Here is a 19,482-nt window from a genome sequence, read left to right on the forward strand (position 1 = left end):
TGTGAATTTATATGTTTAAAGTTCAGCTGTATTTTATGTTGTTTTTATTTTTATAATTATCATGTTATCTGCTCTGAATTGCAGATAACAACATAACAACATAGTCCAAACTCAAAGCCCACCTCTTTACCACTGCTTTTGACTCCTAACTCACTGTCATTTATCCTCACCTCTTTATTCCCTTACCCTTAATTGTTCTGTCTGTTTACCTGTCTTATTTAGATTGTAAGCTCTTTGAGCAGGGACTGTCTTCTGTGTATGGTGTACAGCGCTGCGTATGCCTTGTAGCGCTATAGAAATGATAAGTAGATAGAGAGATAGATACCAGGGATCTTCTACCATGGTAGTGCATGGTTTAAATACTGTGAGGTTTCAGTGGCACGGTAACCTTATAAAGTGAAGTGAATAACTAGCTTATTTCTGTGGATGTTCAGCAATCCTATCCAAATAGTATCACTGAAAATACACATATAACTTTAAATGAATAACGTATCTGGTTACAGTCTGACTTGAGCAAAGAAAACAAAGAAGTTACTGGTAAATAGCTGATCACCTGAGTAGCTTTTCACTTTGCACCAACAGTGCATCAAATCATGCCCCATTTTAACACAAAGTAAGTTCCCCCAGTTAATAACAGGAAAAGGATTTGATATACTGCCTTTCTGTAGTATAATCAAAGTGGTTTACATATTACATACAGGTACTTTTTCTGTCCCTAGTGGGCTTACAATTTAAGTTGTGCGTGTGTGTTTGTGTGTTCTGGGTTTTTTATTTTGAATCTGGGGCAATGAAGCGTTAAGTCACAAGGAGCTGCAGTGGGAATCGAACTTGGTTCCCCAAGTTTTCAGTCCACTGCACTAACCCACGTCAAAAATTACGTTTTAATTTGCTTATTGAATTTGTACTGATTGAATTGTCATATGCTATCATTATGTTTTAAACATTGATGTTTTGTTTAAGATAAGTGGGTAAAAAATATTAAATGTAATATAAAGTTATACAGTAACTCTTCTACTGGAAAATTTGGGGCAGTAGAAACTTTATTCCTTTATTTTTTTTGTACGCTATATATTAAGAAACATTCTTGATACAGAAGCAAGCACTCATGATCATACTACAGAAACGTAAGTATAAAATGAAAGAAAAATATACACAGGTACTTCTAATAGCCCACAATTAGTGTGAGGAGACCATCAAAAGCATTTTTCAGAAGCAAATGTTATTATAAAAAGAAGCATGGTGACCTGACTTTACTACCAGCTAATTGTTAACATTAACAATATAGCTTATATTCCACTCCATACCTCGCGGTTTAGAGCAGATCACATTATACAAGAAGCTGGACATTTCCAGGAAGAACAATCATCCAACCCTGACATTCAAGAATAAAATGAACCCAGTCTACTTACTATTGCAAAACACATTTCCTAAATAAATAAGTTTACATTTCTTATGAAACTGAAAATAACTTGAAGAAGAAAATAGAAGGATCTCAACATCTTTATCAAGGCAGGCAGCCTGAAATGAAATAAGATTATTACAAATCCTAGGTCTTTTCATAGTTTTTAGAGAAGGAAAAACAAAGCTGTTGATCTAGTAATCCTTGATTTTTTTAGAAAAAATTAAAGTGGGATAGAAAATACATGGGAGCTAATCCGTGAACTACTTTACATACAATAAAAGAATTTAAACAAAACTCTGGCATGAACTAAAAGCCAGTGACTTTGTAAAATACGGTAGTACATCATATTTTTTCAAAGAATATATCAAACCAAGAGCAGTATTTTGAATAGATTGCAGCCTAAGTCCCAAGTAAACAATGTTACAATAATCTAACATTATTGGAGTGGAGGAGTGGCCTAGTGGTTAAAGCACCGGTGGTCTTGCAATCCAGAGGTGGCCGGTTCAAATCCCACCACTGCTCCTTGTGATCTTGGGCAAGTCACTTAACCCTCCATTGCCTCAGGTACAAACTTAGATTGTGAGCCCTCCTGGGACAGAGAAATATCCAGAATGTAACTCACCTTGAGCTACTACTGAAAAAGGTGTGAGCAAAATCTAAATAAATAAATACTCAAAATTAGAGATTGTACAATGAGTTGAAAATGATCTTGGTCAAAATATTTGTATACCTGCCTAAGATTAACTCAAAAACACCTTTTTCATTATGCACAAAGTATTAACATTAAATTCAAAAGACAATTTAGAATCTATTAGGATTCCTAATACTTAAAGGAGAAAATTGGTAGTTTGATTTGTATCAAAAGACTAGCGAGGTTGGGAGTAACTAGCGAGGTAATTAAATTTGCTGATGACACAAATTTATTCAAAGTCCTTAACTCGCGACAGGATTGTGAAAAATTACAGAAGGACCTTACGAGACTGGGAGACTGGGCGGCTAAATGGCAGATGACGTTTAATGTGAGCAAGTGCAAGGTGATGCATGTGGGAAAAAAGAACCCGAATTATAGCTACGTCATGCAAGGTTCACGTTAGAAGTTACAGACCAATAAAAGGGATCTGGGTGTCGTCGTCAATAATAAACTGAAACCTTCTGCTCAGTGTGCTGCTACGGCTAGGAAAGCGAATAGAATGTTGAGTATTATTAGGAAAGCTATGGAAAACAGGTGTGAGGATGTTATAATGCTGTTGTATCGCTCCATGGTGCGACCGCACCTTGAGTATTGTGTTCAATTCTGGTCGCCACATCTCAAGAAAGATATTGTAGAATTGGAAAAGGTGCTGCGAAGGGCGACTAAAATGATAGCGGGGATGGGACGACTTCCATATGAAGAAAGACTAAGGAGGCTAGGGCTTTTCAGCTTGGAGAAGAGACAGCTGAGGGGAGACATGATAGAGGTATATAAAATAATGAGTGGAGTGGAATAGGTGGATGTGAAGCGTCTGTTCACGCTTTCCAAAAATACTAGGACTAGGGGGCATGCAATGAAACTACAGTGTAGTAAATTTAAAACAAATCGGAGTAAATTTTTCTTCACCCAACGCATAATTAAACTCTGGAGTTCATTGCCGGAGAATGTGGTGAAGGCGGTTAGCTTGGCAGAGTTTAAAAAGGGGTTAGATGGTTTCCTAAAGGATAAGTCCATAAACCACTACAAAATGGACTTGGGAAAAATCCACAATTTCAGGAATAACATGTATAGAATGTTTGTACGTTTGGGAAGCTTGCCAGGTGCCCTTGGCCTGGATTGGCCACTGTCGTGGATAGGATGCTGGGCTCGATGGACCCTTGGTCTTTTTCCAGTGTGGCATTACTTATGTACCACCATCTCTAGGCTGTTTGGGAATCACAAAAAATGTCTCTCCTTCGGAAAGTCAATGGGCACTAACAAGGAAAGCAGATCTTTCAATCTTAATATAAAATTATATAGTATAATATGCATCTCTGGCCGTCTTCAAATGTAGGCTAGAAGCCCACCTTTTTGAAGCTGCTTTTAACTCCTAACCCCTGTTCACTTGTTCAGTACCCATGTCTGTTGTATCATTCCCACCTTAAATAATTTTCTTATCCCTTATTTGTCCTGTTTGTCTGTCCCAATGAGATTGTAAGTTCTTGTCAAGCAGGGACTGTCTCTTACACGTTCAACTGTACAGCACTGCATATGTCTAGTAACGCTATATAAATTATAAGTAATAATAATAATAATCTCATCTTCAACTTCGGGGAGGGGAGGGGGAAGGGGTGACAGCAGCTCTCTTTCAGACTGGGATCCTCTGTTGGGTCTGTGAAATGAAACCGAGACCAGCCGTTCCTCTGGGAAACTAATACTGGTCACACTGCACTAGACTGAAAGTATGAATGATGGTGCTGGGAAACGGTAAATATTTCTAAAGCTGTGGTGAGTCAAGGATTAGACCCTGTAACTGAAGCTTGTAGAAACAGGAGACAAAGAAACACCTCTCCCTGCTGCCACCCCCCACCCCCTTGGTAGTGTCAGGGTTCACCTTCTGTTACTGAACTCACAGGAGGAGGGAGAGAGAACAAGGTTATTACCCTTCACAATATCAGTTGAAAGAATTATAACCAGGTAACTTATCAGAGTATGGACACTGTCATCAGATAACTTATGTATCTGGGACCTCTATTCCACCCCCCCCCCCCCCCAAAAGTAAATTTTAATCTAAATTCTCAAACTTACTTCTTATCCTGAGAAAGCACTATCCCATACATAATTCAGCATGACATTGGACACATGTGGCAAAATTCAGGCTCCAGCTTTATGACTATATAGCAAAGTAAACACGGTACCCAAGCCAAAAACCATCAGAAATAAGAAGTAAATGTTAAGGCTCACTCTGGGAACCAGCAAGGCTGCTCTCGTCTGCAGCCCTCTGGTGGGGCAAGGGGCATGAAGCAAAGTGGCCCACTCCTATCAACAACTTGGCCCAGTGTGAGCCTTGTGGAGTGTCTGGGGTTTTACACCCTTAACAGGGGGCTGCTATGGGGCACCTTGCTGCTTTCAGCCCCAGTCCATAAAAAAAATCACCTCTGGCTTGGGTACACCCGCCACCGTGACAGCCAGTATGCATCTGTCCCTGCATTTATAAGAGGTGGGGCAGAAAGAGGCCCTCGGAGGTTGGCTTTTAACCCCAGCCGATTCAAGCTCCCCCCACTCAATGGGGGTTCAGCTGCAGCAGGAATCGGCAACTGTGGTTTCCATGCCTGAAAGCTGTGGGGAGGGGCATAGTGGCTCCCACTCAAAGAACGCATCACGTTCAAAATATGTACCCTAGTTCACAAAATCATTCACGGAGATGCCCCAGCCTACATGTCAGACCTGATTGACTTACCACCCAGGAATGCTAAAAAATCATCCCGCACATTCCTCAATCTTCACTTCCCCAACTGTAAAGGTCTAAAATACAAACTAATGCATGCATCATCCTTTTCTTACTTGAGCACACAATTCTGGAATGCGATGCCGCGAAATCTGAAAACGATCTACGAGTTAGCTAGCTTCCGCAAACTACTGAAGACCCATCTCTTTAACAAAGCATACCACAAAGATCAACAAATGTGAATCCCTACACATATATCCAGAATTGTCTTACAACATTTGCTTGTTACTCTACTATCATGTTTCATCACTATCATAGTACCCAAGATCCTTATGTTATACTAAATGTATATTCTCCTATACATTTCCATCATTCATGATGTATTGTAAGCCACATTGAGCCTGCAAAGAGGTGGGAAAATGTGGGATACAAATGCAATAAATAAATAAATAAATAAACTCTTCCTCTCTATGATTCCCAATGTGTCTATAACACATGAACCTTATCCAATCACCAGGGGCGTAGCCAGACTTCGGCAGGAGGGGGGGCCAGAGCCTGAGGTGAGGGGGCACATTTTAGCCCCCCCCCCGGTGCCACCGACCCCCCCCCCCCTGCCATTGCCGGACCCTCCCCCCCCCGCCACCAACTTTCACTCCCCCCTGCCAACGACCTTCTCGACAGATCAGCCAGGCTTCGTTCTGTTTCTGCGAGTCTGACGTCCTGCACGTACAACGTGCAGGACGTCAGACTAGAACAAAGCCTTGCGCGGGATTGGGAAGAAGAGGACCTTGGCTCGGCTGGCGGGGGTTGGGGTCCCCCACCAGCAAAGGTAGGCAACGGCAGGAGGTGGGTCGAGAGGGTCGTCGGCAGGGGGTCCAGGGGCAAATCTATGGGGGCCCAGGCCCCCGTGGCCCCATACTGGCTATGCCACTGCCGACCACACTAACTCCTTGTATTTGTTTCACTACTGGAGATGGCGAACGCCTCTATGGGACAATGTAAGCCACATTGAGCCTGCAAATAGGTGGGAAAATGTGGGATACAAATGTAACAAATAATAATAATAATAATTGACTGCCATGCACCTTGGACTGTCGTCTCCCAATTACGACAGAAGACTATGGAGTTTAGGTATTACCACTTGAGGACTGTATCCAAAGACATTGACACTACAACCTGTTTACTGTTTGACTGGCAGAATAAAAGAAATCTTCAAATAAATAGGATTATCAAACACAAGGCATAATCTCCAGACTTGTACACCCCAGAGCAAATGCAGAGCATTATCACTGGATTACAGCACCCTAGAGTATTACATTCAGAAGAATAGATTTCTACACCCCAGAGCATGAAATCTAGGATGTTTTATTATCAATTAATTAGGCACCAGACTATCAAATTCAGAGCTCTCCTGCTGCATTACTACATCACAGAGTACCAAATCTGGTATCGCCACTGGATTATTGCCGAATCTAGAGTATTTGGTGGGAGGGATACAGCTACCAGCTTTAGAAACAGAAGGATCTCTGTTCTGCTGAAGAGAGGTTTGGCCTTGCTGGAGTTGTGGATTCTCAGAGATCCTGTCACTGGGAGAGTAATAACTCTCTCCAATGTTTGCCAGGGCCTCTCCCTTAGTAACCCTTAGCAGGATAATGCTATTTACTGTCTCTAGGGCTCTGGAGAGCTCCACTCCTTCCTTTTGCCTGTAATCAGAACCATAGAATTAACCCTGAGATAACAGATAGTGCAGGCAGGCAATCAAGCCAGCCCTGAAAGGTGTAGTCATTCCAGACTCCCTTCTGCACACTTTCTGCAGACAGAAAAGGAATATATGGTTGCATATTAACCCTGGAATAACAAGGGACCCTTTTACTAAGCTGGTTTAGGCGCTAATGTGCACTTAATGCAAGAAAAAAAAAACAAGGCATAGTGCCCCTCAGGTGCACGGAGCCGCCAATAACATGGCGTTGTGCCCAGACGAGCCTGCGCAAGGGATGCAGCGGGGTGGGCGCTGGGCGGTAGGAAAAATTTTCCTACCATGCATCGGCACCCCGCTGTGAGAGGAGGAGTGAAGCCGGGGGGGGGGGGGGGTTATAATCCCTGGGAACAGCCCAAATGCCATCTTTGCACGGCGTTTGGGCATTAGCCTGCACCCCTCCCTTCCTCCCTAATTGTTGGATAGAGCACGCAGGTATTATGTCGCAGTTTAGGGCGGGTGTACCCAAGCCTGATGGAGCTAAGCTAGGCAGCCGGGACAACTGCGCTTACGGTTGAGCGGGGAGCTCTGGTTACTGTTTGTGTCAGTCTTGCTAATGGCAGCGGACTGTGTTGGCATTTTAAAGCTGGAAAGTTTTGGTTGGCTTAGGTATACTCAGTGCAAGCTTTTGTTGTATTTAAATAAAGCTGCAGCCAAATTGTTGCCACGTTCATAAAATACCTTGAGTCCTGTTTTTATTTATGTCATCATGAAGTCCTTGGCAGGCACGAGAGGTCTTGACTGCCTATGTTATGGCCTAATGCAAGACACACTAAAGCATTCTGTGTTTTGACATCTGTGTAAGCTACGCACACGGTATTTATTGTTTTGTTCTGGTTTTTTTTGAGGGGGCATGTTAGGGGGAGAGAATGGACACGGATGGGATAATCAGCTACTGCACTGACATTACCACTGCGCTAACTGGTATGCATGTTCAGCGCTTTGTGGGCCACACTAAGGATGTCTTGAGCGTGGCCTTCTCTACCGATAACCGCCAGATTGTCTCTGGCTCTTGGGACAAAACCATCAAGCTCTGGAACACACTGGGTGTCTGCAAGTACACAGTGCAGGTGAAGGGGGATCTGCAAAACATGGGGGGTGGGGAAGCTTGGGAATACATGGCAGGGTTTGGCTAAAAGACCACCTTTTTGATGCTGCTTTTAACTCCTAACCCTTATTCACTTGTTCAGAACCCTTATTTTATCATCCTCACTTTAATATTCCCTTATCTCTTGTTTGTCCTGTTTGTCTGTCCTAATTAGATTGTAAGCTCTGTTGAGCAGGGACTGTCTCTTCATGTTCAAGTGTACAGCGCTGCGTACGTCTAGTAGTGCTATAGAAATGATAAGTAGTAGTAGTAGTAATGTTCATAACTAAGTGCCCTTAGTGCCTCCTAAGTGGGAGGCAGTAACAGCTCCTGTGTTTTGTTTTGTTTTTTAAATGGCCGCCTGCTAATGCTATTAGCGCATGGCCAGAAAAAGATATAATGGAAAATTGCCTCTTTTATGGCCTTGCTAGAGACCAGTGTATGAGAGTGATAAGGCCATTAGCAGGCTTAGTAAAAAGGCTTCAGATAGTTCCATGTTTGCTTAAACTACCTCAGGGTAATTGAGGGAGTGGGTGTTAAGAAATTAAGCTGTAAAAAGAGTTCAGACACTGACAAAGATATAGAAGTGACTGTATTAGCGAATTACAATGCCTGGACACTATGTATTATAAGCACGTTGTGTTAAGTGAAAAGTTAATAAAAATCATTTAAACATAAACTACCTCAGGGGTATCTAATACTGAAGTCCAGCACAATGGTCAAGCTGAGCTGGAACCCTTTTAGAGATCCCGGAACTGAACATGATAGGAGCGGAATGAGACCAAGGAGTGCCTTAACGCTGTGCAAGGCCACAGGAATGAGAACATAAAAACTGGCACATCTCAGCTTCATGTGACACCCAGGATTTGGATATGTGAAATGAACTGAAAGTCCTAATGAGTGTTTCAACTAACTCTGTGTGATATTTTGGGATTAGGAGTACAAAGAATGGAGTGTCTCGGGGGCAATTTCTGCAAATGGGTTCTTTTTTGCACATACCATGACAGTAATGAACCTCACTCCTAAACCAGCTGTGTTTGACAGTCTTCGATTATTTATGTTCATGTTTATTGTACTTCCTACATTGCCTTTTCTGCAGTAACAGCAAAACAATTTACAATACAAATATACATTAAAAAAAAAAGGCAAACTGAAGAACAAATGCAAATAACACACATACCCACATATAAAAGTGCCTCTCTTTCCCATATTGCAGTTCTCAGGATCCAGAACTGGCCACTTTGCTAAAAGCCTTATCTAAGAAAAGTCTTTAGACCTATTTTGAACTTCTTGTAAGATGTTTCAGTGTAAAGAGACTCAGGCACAGATGCATCAACCATACGTTAAAAAATCAAAAACGTAAAAGTCCTTACCAAAGTTGAAAAAACGAAGAATGCACTAAAAACAGAAGTCCCACATGTTCGGTTCGGTATTTGAAAGTCGAATGCATTACAGAAGTGTAATCCCCATCGTTAATCTGCCTGCAAAGCATGTGCAGAGCAGCCACAAACGTCAAAACCCAAAACAAACAAACAAAAAAAAACACGTTGAAAATAAAAGGGGCAAAGGCGCTCATCAGGAGCGTCCTGTATGGATGCCCTTGCCCCCCCCCCCCCCCGAGGTCGCCGCTGCTCCCCGCTTCCGCATGTATTAAATAAAAAACAAAAAAACAAAGTTTAGCAGCCCCGGTCCCCCTCCCTTCCTCTCTCTGTTTTTCTCCTTCACCCACAGCTCTGCCTCTGGCCTTCCTTCGCCCCCGTGCCCCGTCCCCCTGAGCTTGTCGCCGCCACTCCCCCCCTCTACCGGACCCCCCCTCCGCTTTACCGGCCCGCGCAGCGCCTCTCACCTCTGTGTGAAGGCGCTGCATGGGCAAGAACAGTTGATCGGCGATCAGTGCTGCCTTCTCCGACGTCCCTCTGTTCTTCCTGGGCCCGCCCTCCTCTGACGTAAGTTACCCATGTCAGAGGAGGGTGGGCCCAGGAAGAACAGAGGGACGTCGGAGAAGGCAGCACTGATCGCCAATCAGCTGTTCTTGCCAGTGCAGCGCCTTCACACAGAGGTGAGAGGCACTGCGCAGGCCGGTAAAGAGGAGGGGGGTCCGGTAGAGGGGGGGGAGCGGCGGCAGCAACGAGCTCAGGGGGCAGGGCACGGGGGCGGAGGATGGCCGGAGGCGGAGCTGTGGGTGAAGGAGAAAAACAGAGAGAGAAAGGGAGGGGAACCTGGGCTGCTAAACTTTGTTTTTTTGTTTTTTATTTAATACATGCAGAAGCGGGGAGCAGCGGCGACCTCGGGGGGGGGGGGGGGCGGGGGCAAGGCCGTCCATACAGGACGCTCCTGACAAGCGTCCTTGCCCCCTCCCAATCCTTTTTTGATTTTGTTTTCGTTTCATTTGTATTGTATGCAGAGGGAAGCGGGGAGCCACATGTTTGTGTTGTTTATTTTGTTTTTCAACATGCCAGCTTGGAATTTTAAGGTGCAGGGAGAAGCGGGGAGATGACAGCTCAGGCCATACATTTAATATGTCGCGCTAAATGATTCGGTGTAATCGTCGGTATTGTTAGTGCATCCAGAATCGTTCACATTACAATGGTAGTTACTCGTTTGTATTCCGTTTTCGTTAGCTGCTTGCTTCGTCAGAAAAAGGCCTTTAATGCATGCAAGGGTTAGGAATTTCCTTCCTTAAAGGGTTGTTAGAGGGTCGTTAAGGTTTAGTGCATCTGGCCCAGAGGAAGGGAATTCCACAGAGATGGAAAGTAAACAAATAAATGGCTAGCAAGTAAAAGGCTAAATGCCTGGTTGATTCTAAAGCCAGCAGATGACTGGAGTGCACAAGATGGCATATAACACAGTAACATAGTAGATGACGGCAGAAAAAGACCTGCATGGTCCATCTAGTCTGCCCAACAAGATAAACTCATATGTGCTACTTTTTGTGTATACCTTACCTTGATTTGTATCTGCCATTTTCAGGTCACAGACCGTAGAAGTCTTGCCCAGCACTAGCCCCGCCTCCCAACCACCAGCCCCGCCTCCCACCATCGGCTCTGCCACCCAATCTCGGCTAAGCTTCTGAGGATCCATTCCTTCTGAACAGGATTCCTTTATATAACAGAGCAATAAAAACGGACAGGGCCAGATACTCAAGTGTGGGGCCCTGTGCAGACCTATTTAATGGGGCCCCATCCTAGCCCTGCCCCTGCCCCGCCCCAGCTCCACCCCACTGATAAGATTATTCAATTTTTAGAAAAACTTTTATTTATGAAATTTCAAATAAAGACAAATGAAGCTAAACGTACAGAAAAACTGATTGAAATAATAAGCACAATGCTATCATGAACCCCCCCCCCCCCTCCCCAGAAATTATTCAGTTCAAGTCCACTACAATTAGTAGTTCCAATTCTCATAACCCCGGGGGGGTCAGAGGTGCGGACACACAATCTCTCCACTGCAAAACACTATACACAAACTATACACACACTCATAACCTTACCAAACCATAACAGCACTAATTCCAAGGACAGGACGAGCTACAACCTTATGCGTGGAAAGGCAGAACTGTAATTACACCAGGCTCTAAAACATCAATACACTACCTCGTGAAAAAAAACAAAACAAAAAGGGCTGCAAATACTACACGCTAGCAGGATACTGCACCTTGATCACACATGAAAAACACATGACACAACAGATATGAAGGCAAAATACTGAACTGGAAAGTTACCTCAAGAAGTTAGACTCGGCATGCAACAATACTAGAAAAACTGAAACTTAACATGCAAAATATCACAGATCCACATTTCCAAAAGCTGACATATTCCAATTAATAAATTCTGAATAAAATACTTTTTCTACCTTTGTTGTCTGATCATTTAGTTTTTCTATTCGCTTTGGTCCCAGTGTCTTCTGTTTTATGCAGTGTCTTCTTTCCATTTGATATTTTTTCTCTCACCATGTCCACCATCCTCCTGTGTCCTTATGTGTCCTGTCTACCATCTGTAGCCCTGTCCCTATCCTTTCTCCGGTTTCAGCATCTGCTTTCAAAGTGTTCCGATCCAGCCCTTAAATTCAGCAATTTTCCCTCCATCCATATCCAGCATTTCTCCTCACTCCCCTCCATCCATGTGCATCTACTTTCCTCCCCTCCCCTACATCCATGTCCAGCAATTCTCCTCTCTCCCCTGCCCTCTCCTCCATGTCCAGCTATTTCTCCCTTGGCCCTGGCCTCCCATCCATGTCCATCGATGCTCCTCTCTCCCTTTCCCTCCTCCATCCATCCATATCCAGCAATTCTCCTCTCTCCCCTGCCCTCCCTGCCATGTCCAGCAACTTCTCCTCTCTCCCTGGGCCCTGCCCTCCCATCCATGCCCATCGATGCTCCTCTCTCCCCTGCCCCCCTCCATCTATCCATGTCCAGCAATTCTCTTCTCTCCCCTGCCCTCCCCTTCATGTCCAGCAAATTCTCCTCTCTCCCTGGGCCCTGCCCTCCCATCCATGTCCATCCTGGTCCATCGATGCTCCTCTCCCCTTCCCTCCTCCATCCATCCATATCCAGCAATTCTCCTCTCTCCCCTGCCCTCCCTTCTATGTCCAGCAATTTCTCCTCTCTCCCTGGGCCCTGCCCTCCCATCCATGCCCATCGATGCTCCTCTCTCCCCTTCTCCCCTCCATCTATCCATATCCAGCAATTCTCCTCCCTCCCCTCCATGTCCAGCAATTTCTCCTCTCTCCCTGGACCCTGCCCTCCCATCCATGTCCATCTATCAATGCTCCTCTCTCCCCATCCTTCCCGCTCCCATATCCACCTGCCCGCCCTCGTCTCTGGTTCAAATCTTCTATTATTTAAATTTACCTCCGTTGCAGCAGCTGCGCAGCGTCAGTGAAAGTGATGTCTGACGTCTCTCCACCAGCCTTCCCTTCGCTCGTTCGTTCCCTCAGTGCCCCGCCTTCTTCTGACGTCATTTCCATGCGAAGGCAGACACTGAGAGGGAACGAACGAGCGAAGGGAAGGTTAGAGACGTCGGGCAGCGCTTTCACTGACGCTGCGCAGCTGCTGCGACATCTGAGGTAAATTTAAATACTGGAGCGGGATTGAGCGGAGGAGGCTGAGGCGCACCGCACGGGGCCCCCTTAAGCGTGAGGCCCTATGCGGCCGCCCCGGTCGCCTCGGCCTAAGATCGGCCGTGTATCCGGGTATAGGAAGCCAGCTAAAACACAACCCAATATTCAGCACTTAACTGGCTATGAAAAACCACATAAAGTGGAGGAGTGGCCTAGTGGTTAGAGCACCAGTCTTGCAATCCAGAGGTGGCCGGTTCAACTCCCACTGCTTCTCCTTGTGATCTTGGGCAAGTCACTTAACCCTCCATTGCCTCAGGTACAAACTTAGATTGTGAACCCTCCTGGGACAGAGAAATATCTAGTGTACCTGAATGTAACTCAACTTGAGCTACTACTGAAAAAGGTGTGAGCATAATCTAAATAAATAAATAGAATAAATAAAAGAGAGGACTATGCTTTATGTGGTTATCTTAACCAGCTGACTCCACCAAGGCCACCGAGGGGCAGGGCCGCTGCCACAACAGGATTGAAGATTGAAATACCTTGACTGGGGGGGATCTCCCAAGGGGCAGGGCTGCTGCCAGCGGGCCCGGGGCAGAGCCGCTGCTGCAACAGGATTGAAATACCTTGACTGGGGGGGGGGGATCCCGAGGCCCCGCCAGCAGAACACATCTTCCTCCAGCACTGACTGCCTACCCCTGCGGCTGCTTTTCCTCTCAGGGCATGCTCAGTTTCAAAACTGAGCATGTGCACCTGAGAGGAAAGCATCCACTCAGCAATGGGCAGAAGAACAGTGCTGGAGGAAGCTCTGGGTCCTCCCTAGCCTCCAAGGGGGGGCCTGTCGCTAGAGTTTTCTCCCTCCTGCACCTGTCAGGATGAGATCACTAGGGTCCTGTCAGAGAGAGAGAAGCGCTGGGCCTGGGGAATTTTGCCCCCTTTGCCTCCCCCCCTTCTCAGCGGCCGTGGACTCCACCCCGGAACGCATAAATAGCTGGTTTTGGCTTAGGCACTAACCAGGCATTTTCAGCGGTACTATCTGGTTAAATGCTGCTGAAAATGCCTGGTTAGGCCTGGATGGACGATTTAAATGGCCAGGTGGCCAGGAGCCACTCCTGGCCATTTAAATCATTTTGAATATCGGGCCCCCATATATTTCAGCATATCTTATAAAAAGCCTTATGAGTCAGAATAAGACTCTTAAATGTTATCCTGTATGAAAACGGAAGCTAACACTTCTCTATTGATAGAGATGTGATGTGATCATATTCTAAGAATAACATAAAAGTTTGACAGCTCTATGTTGAATTATTTTTAAGTTAGTTCTAGATCCAAGTCCTTAACACTATTATAGACAGAATTACAGCAATCGATCTGTAAAATCATTAGTGTTGGAAAAAGGATATTCAATGCAGAAGAGTCTAAGTGCATTAAACGATGCCCTAATAGTAGCAGAGACCTGGGTTTGAAACACCAGTAGTTGATCGATGGTACCGCCTAGAATCTGGACTGAATTAACCAGTATGACAGGGGAGCCTAACGACTTCTGCAATAACCAGCCTGTGACCCACACTATTAATGTTTTACCAGGTTTAGTTTTAGGCAATTATTAGCAAGCCAGAGGGTTACTGCATGTACACCAGAATTAAGGGAAGGAAGATCTGGGATACATAGATTTGCATATGGACTACTGCAGCTGTACATGACACCCTAGATTTCCAACACAGAGAACTGAGTGCCTCGTTTGTATGTGACACCCTAGATTTCAGACACAGTCCCGAATGTCTTGGTTGTATGTGACACCTTAAATTTAAAGCACAGAGAATTAAGTGCCTCAGGTGTACGTGACACCCTAGATTTCGGGCACAGGTTGTGACACCCTAGATTTCAGGCACAGAGAACTGAATGTCTCTGTTGAACACGACACCCTATTTTCCAGACAAAGAGAATGAAGTGTCTTGGTTGTGTGATTTCAGACTGGAAACAGATGAAGCTGGGTGCCTATGGATCGACAGAGCACAGACTGAAGGCTTTTGGTCCATGCTGTGGGAGTGCTGGAATGTCCTAGATGCACTCTGGCTGGGCCTGGATCTCATTTTCTCTGCTCTCTGGGACAGGCAGAAACATGCAGCACTGATTCATACCTCCTGCTGGCCTTGCGCAAGTGCTGAGCTCAGCAAACTACCCTCAGGAAACTGGAATTAAGAGTTTTGTTTCTTAAGCATGGTGCTAAGTATAGAATTAATGACAGCATAAAAGCCGAATATTTCTACAGTGCTACAAGCCGGGGGGTGGGGGGCTAGCTGCAATTCCTGTCTGTATTGTATTTTTCACAAGGATCTACCAGGATGCTGTTTAGATTGAATGTGACATCAGATGCACACTTCCCCATGAAGTGTGACACGTCAGTTGTTAAATTCTTAGATGCCAAGTGTGAACCATCCCAAAGAGTACAAATTACTCTCTCAAGGAGTGATACTGAAGGCTAAAGAGTGAGATTTTAAATATGGTGCATCTGGGGTATAAATGTAGAAGGATTACAAGTATCAGCAGCTAGAAGTATGTGTGCACAGGTACCTGTAGAATAGATGCAGGGAAAAAGAAATGAGGCAGTAGACAGGAAGGTGTGCTCAGATTTCTTCCTACTGGATATGCCACTTGGATTTTCTTCCCTTAAGCTTACCTCTCATGAAAGTAGTGATCAGGACGGATCAGAACACTGGTGATGAGCTTCTCCATGGACAAGCATATAAACTCCTAGTGGGTAGTGGGGGAGGCTTGGCATCTCTGTGGCTTTCCTACAACAAAAGGTCAGAGAGAAATGTGCATGTTAATAAAGATAGCATAGTCTGGCTTGCAAGGCCATGCCCGTGGCAGCTTAGGATCAGAGGGAAGCCAGTCCAGAAATATGACTCAACTGCACTTCCAAGAACGTTACCTTTCCCCCTCCTTCTAAAAAAAAATCATTCCACCATTGGAGTCCCGTTACTTTAGTAAGAAACAAAAATTATTTATGGCCCACAGTGCACTGAGCATCATACACAGATATAGCGTCTCCCCCACCAAGAGCTTAGAGATATAGATCTTTCAGGGCTACAGAGGGCTAGTCATGTGCACACGTAGGTTCTACCCAGTACTTCACCCTGACACATATTGAGCAATCTTTGCTTAAAAGTCCTCTGGTTCAGGGATCATCTCCTGAATCTACACTGCAGCCTTCTGTTTCTCTGAAAACGGAGCCACTACCAGAAATACCACAGCATTTAATCAGAGATGTAGCCATGAGTGGGCCATGGCCCCTCCAATCTGGAGTCAGGACCAGCCCCCTCCCCCAAATCAATGTTGGCAACTCAAATCAATTACAGGAGAACCGGATACGGTATCAACATCCACATTTTCCTAGTGCCCACCCCATGTTAACCTCAGGCCCCACCAAAACTCAATTCTGGCTATGCCAGTGCATTGAATCAGGAGACAGATTAATAGCAAGCTAGGACAGACTGTGCACCAGCACAGCAAGGATGCTGCTGTGTGTGTTCTTGTGTGAGATATCTGTCTCTATCATGTTAGGGTCTACAACCCCTGTACTAATGGAACAACACAGAGAATAAGCTTGTACTGAACTGGGGTGGGGGAAGGGGGTAGCTCTTTACGCTGCCTCAGAGCACTCAGGGGCAGATGCACAAAGTTTACCGTGGTCGCAATGTTTGCTTTAGACCGGCTGTAGCCGGTCTAAAGCAAACAATATGTAGCGTCTAATGCACAAAGGGGTTTGCGTGGCTTTAACCGTGTGCCATAGCTGCTACCAAAATCCTATGCAAATATATTACAATGAGCTCATTAGTATCATAATTAGCATTCTGTGCAATGCACAGAAAGGAGCAACCACCTTTAATGTGCTAGATTTTATGGCAGGTCAGGAGCTGTCGGAGAGGAACCCTCTTCATCCACAGTAGCAACTCCAGGGCTGACCCCCTGTACAGTTCCTTTCTGAATATATGTAAACCGCTTTGAATGTAGTTGCAAAAACCTCATAAAGGCGGTATATCAAGTCCCATTTCCCTTTCCCTCTTCAGCATCTGCCTCTCCATCACCCCTGGCCTAATGCAGGTAGCCCTCCCCACCTTCTGGCACTTTGCTGATCTTTATTTCTCCTGCCAATCCTGGAAACAACTGATCCTGTTCTGTGCACGTGCTAGGCGCTTTCAGTGGTCAACACACAAAGCAGTGGCGTAGCCAAGGGTGGGCTTGGGTGGGCCCAGGCCCACCCACTTTGGGCTCAGGCCCATCCAGCACCAGCATAGCTATAATGTGGCTGGCAGGGATCCCCAAATCCCACCAGCCGAAAACTCCCAACAACTGTCCCTCCTGCATACCTTGTAAATAGCAGATTTTCGCCTTCAGTGAGCAGTGACTGCTCGCACCGGCCCCCATAGCCTTCGCTCTGATGTATTCTTGCCTAGGCAGAAACAGGAAGTTGCATCAGAGGGAAGGGTATGGAGCCAACATCAGCAGTGTGTATTAGTTGCTGCCCGTTGCTGGTGAAAATGTGCTATTTAAAAGGTATGCGGGAGAGGGAGGATATTTGAGAGACCATATGGCATGCAGGTGAGAGACCACATCATCTGTGGGATGAGGTGGGGTTCTTCTGCCCACCCATCTTGAGCCCAGGCCCACCCAAAATTGGGTGTCTGGTACGCCCCTGACACAAAGGTTGCCATTAAGTTTCCATGCATCTCATTTGCATGCCATCCCCTTTGTGCATCGGTCGCCGTTGCGAGTTGCGACTCACTAAGTTCATTCACTTGTGGCTGCTGTATTTAACAGTGATCTTTGTGCATGGGCCCCTCAGTGTAGCTTGCAGGATGCTGGGTAGAAAAAGGCAGTCAGTTGCTTGTCCACCTTTTTTGAGGTCAGGCAGTGAGCAAGAGGAGCCCAGTGCAATCTAGATAGAAAGAGGGCCCCTAAAATAAATGTTTAAAACACTTTCTAAAAATATCACTTTGGTGTTACAGGAAGAAAAGTAACCCTGGGAAGTTCTGTGCCATAGGCAGAAACATGACAAGAGAGAGGACTTAAGGAGGAGGATGGGGTGGGGGAGGAGGAGGAGGAGGATTGGATGTGGACAGCTGGGAGGAAGCCTGCACCCAGCCAGCAGAAAGGAGTTCAGAGCCTGGGTGTGTTCTAAGAGCAGTCACACAGGCCAACTTGCTAGTCACACTTAAAAACAGAGCAGAGAATGAGGTTCCTTTCACCAAGAATCCTACAGCTGTGAAGTTGTGCAGCTGCTGGTTAAGGATACGCCATAGACACAAAGTAGGTCAAAACTTGGATCCTCTCATCCGAGCTCTGCTAATCTTAGGAAGGAATGCTGTCCAATCCATCTCCACTTAATTAGAAACCGTTGCTCCATGGCTCAAATGAATAAGATTTTCCACACAGTCAGGGGGTGAAATCCCTGCAGATGCACAACATTTAGACACAGAATGCCAGAAAGAAACAGCTTGGGCCAGCCCTACCCACAGTACTAAAAGCACACCTTCCCGTTCCTCCACAAAGGCCACGCTATGCATAGAGGGGGCAATATTCAACTGGCGGCAAAGGTATTTTTGTTGTTGTTGTAATCTTTAATACATCCAGAAATGGCTTATATCGTCTTTTGCTTTAACACTATCATGTATTTCACTACCATGTAACCCAAAACCCTTTGTAAAACCAAATGTATATTCTCTTCTACTTCCAGTATCCATGATGAATTGTAAGCCACATTGAGCCTGCAAAGAGGTGGGATAATGCGGGATACAAATGCAATAAATAAATAAATGCCGGCTGAATTGTAGCTGTTCAGTGCCTGCACCAATCCAGGTACTGGGACTATCTGGGCAGTTGGCAGCCTGCCAGGAGTTACTTGTGTACCACTAATAGTTAATGGTGGTATCTGGATAACCACCCAGTTAACTTAGGACAACTGTTTTGCTTTCTTAAATTAATCACATTGTTATCCAGCTATTGCAGAGAAGGGCGACGAAAATGATACAGGGGATGGGACGACTTCCCTATGAGGAAAGGCTAAAGTGGCTAGGGTTCTTCAGGTTGGAGAAAAGGCGGCTGAGGGGAGATATGATAGAGGTCTATAAAATAATGAGTGGAGTTGAACGGGTAGATGTGAAGCGTCTGTTCATGCTTTCCAAAAATACAAGGACTAGGGGGCATGCGATGAAGCTACAATGTAGTAAATTTAAAATGAATCGGAGAACCTTTTTCTTCACTCAACGTGTAGTTAAACTCTGGAATTTGTTGCCAGAGAATGTGGTAAAGGCAGTTAGCTTAGCAGAGTTTTTAAAAGGTTTGGACGGCTTCCTAAAGGAAAAGTCCATAGGCCGTTATTAAATGAACTTGTGGAAATTCTACTATTTCTGGGATAAGCAGTATAAAATGTTTTGTACATTTTTGGGATCTTGCTGGGTATTTGTGACCTGGATTGGCCACTGTTGGAAACAGGATGCTGGGCTTGATGGACCTTTGGTCTTTCCCAGTATGGCAATACTTATGTACTTATATCAGTAGTGCCAAGTAACTCCCGTCTCCATCTTATCTCCACCTGTCTGGCATTAACCAGATAGTGCTATGGCAGTCTCCCCTGGTCTGAAAACCTAGGGGTCACCCAATCAATGGAAGATAACCGAGTAGGGGCCTCTCCTACCCAGTTTTATCCATGACACAACCAACTATCGACCAGTAGCATCAATCCCCCTGGTAGTCAAACTAATGGAAAGTATGGTAA

The 19,482-nt window shown here is 45.3% G+C and overlaps 1 long non-coding RNA gene across 1 annotated transcript in view; it reads right to left on the reverse strand.

The window, feature by feature from the left end:
- Nucleotides 1–19,482, reverse strand: part of LOC115480151 — a 134,716-nt gene that overhangs the window by 52,755 nt on the left and 62,479 nt on the right. The window contains exon 2 of the long non-coding RNA XR_003943790.1: nt 15,382–15,496. This is a non-coding gene — a long non-coding RNA (uncharacterized LOC115480151). The remainder of the gene's footprint in view (nt 1–15,381; nt 15,497–19,482) is intronic.

Source organism: Microcaecilia unicolor, chromosome 11 (assembly GCF_901765095.1).
Source record: "Microcaecilia unicolor chromosome 11, aMicUni1.1, whole genome shotgun sequence".
NCBI lineage: Eukaryota > Metazoa > Chordata > Amphibia > Gymnophiona > Siphonopidae > Microcaecilia > Microcaecilia unicolor.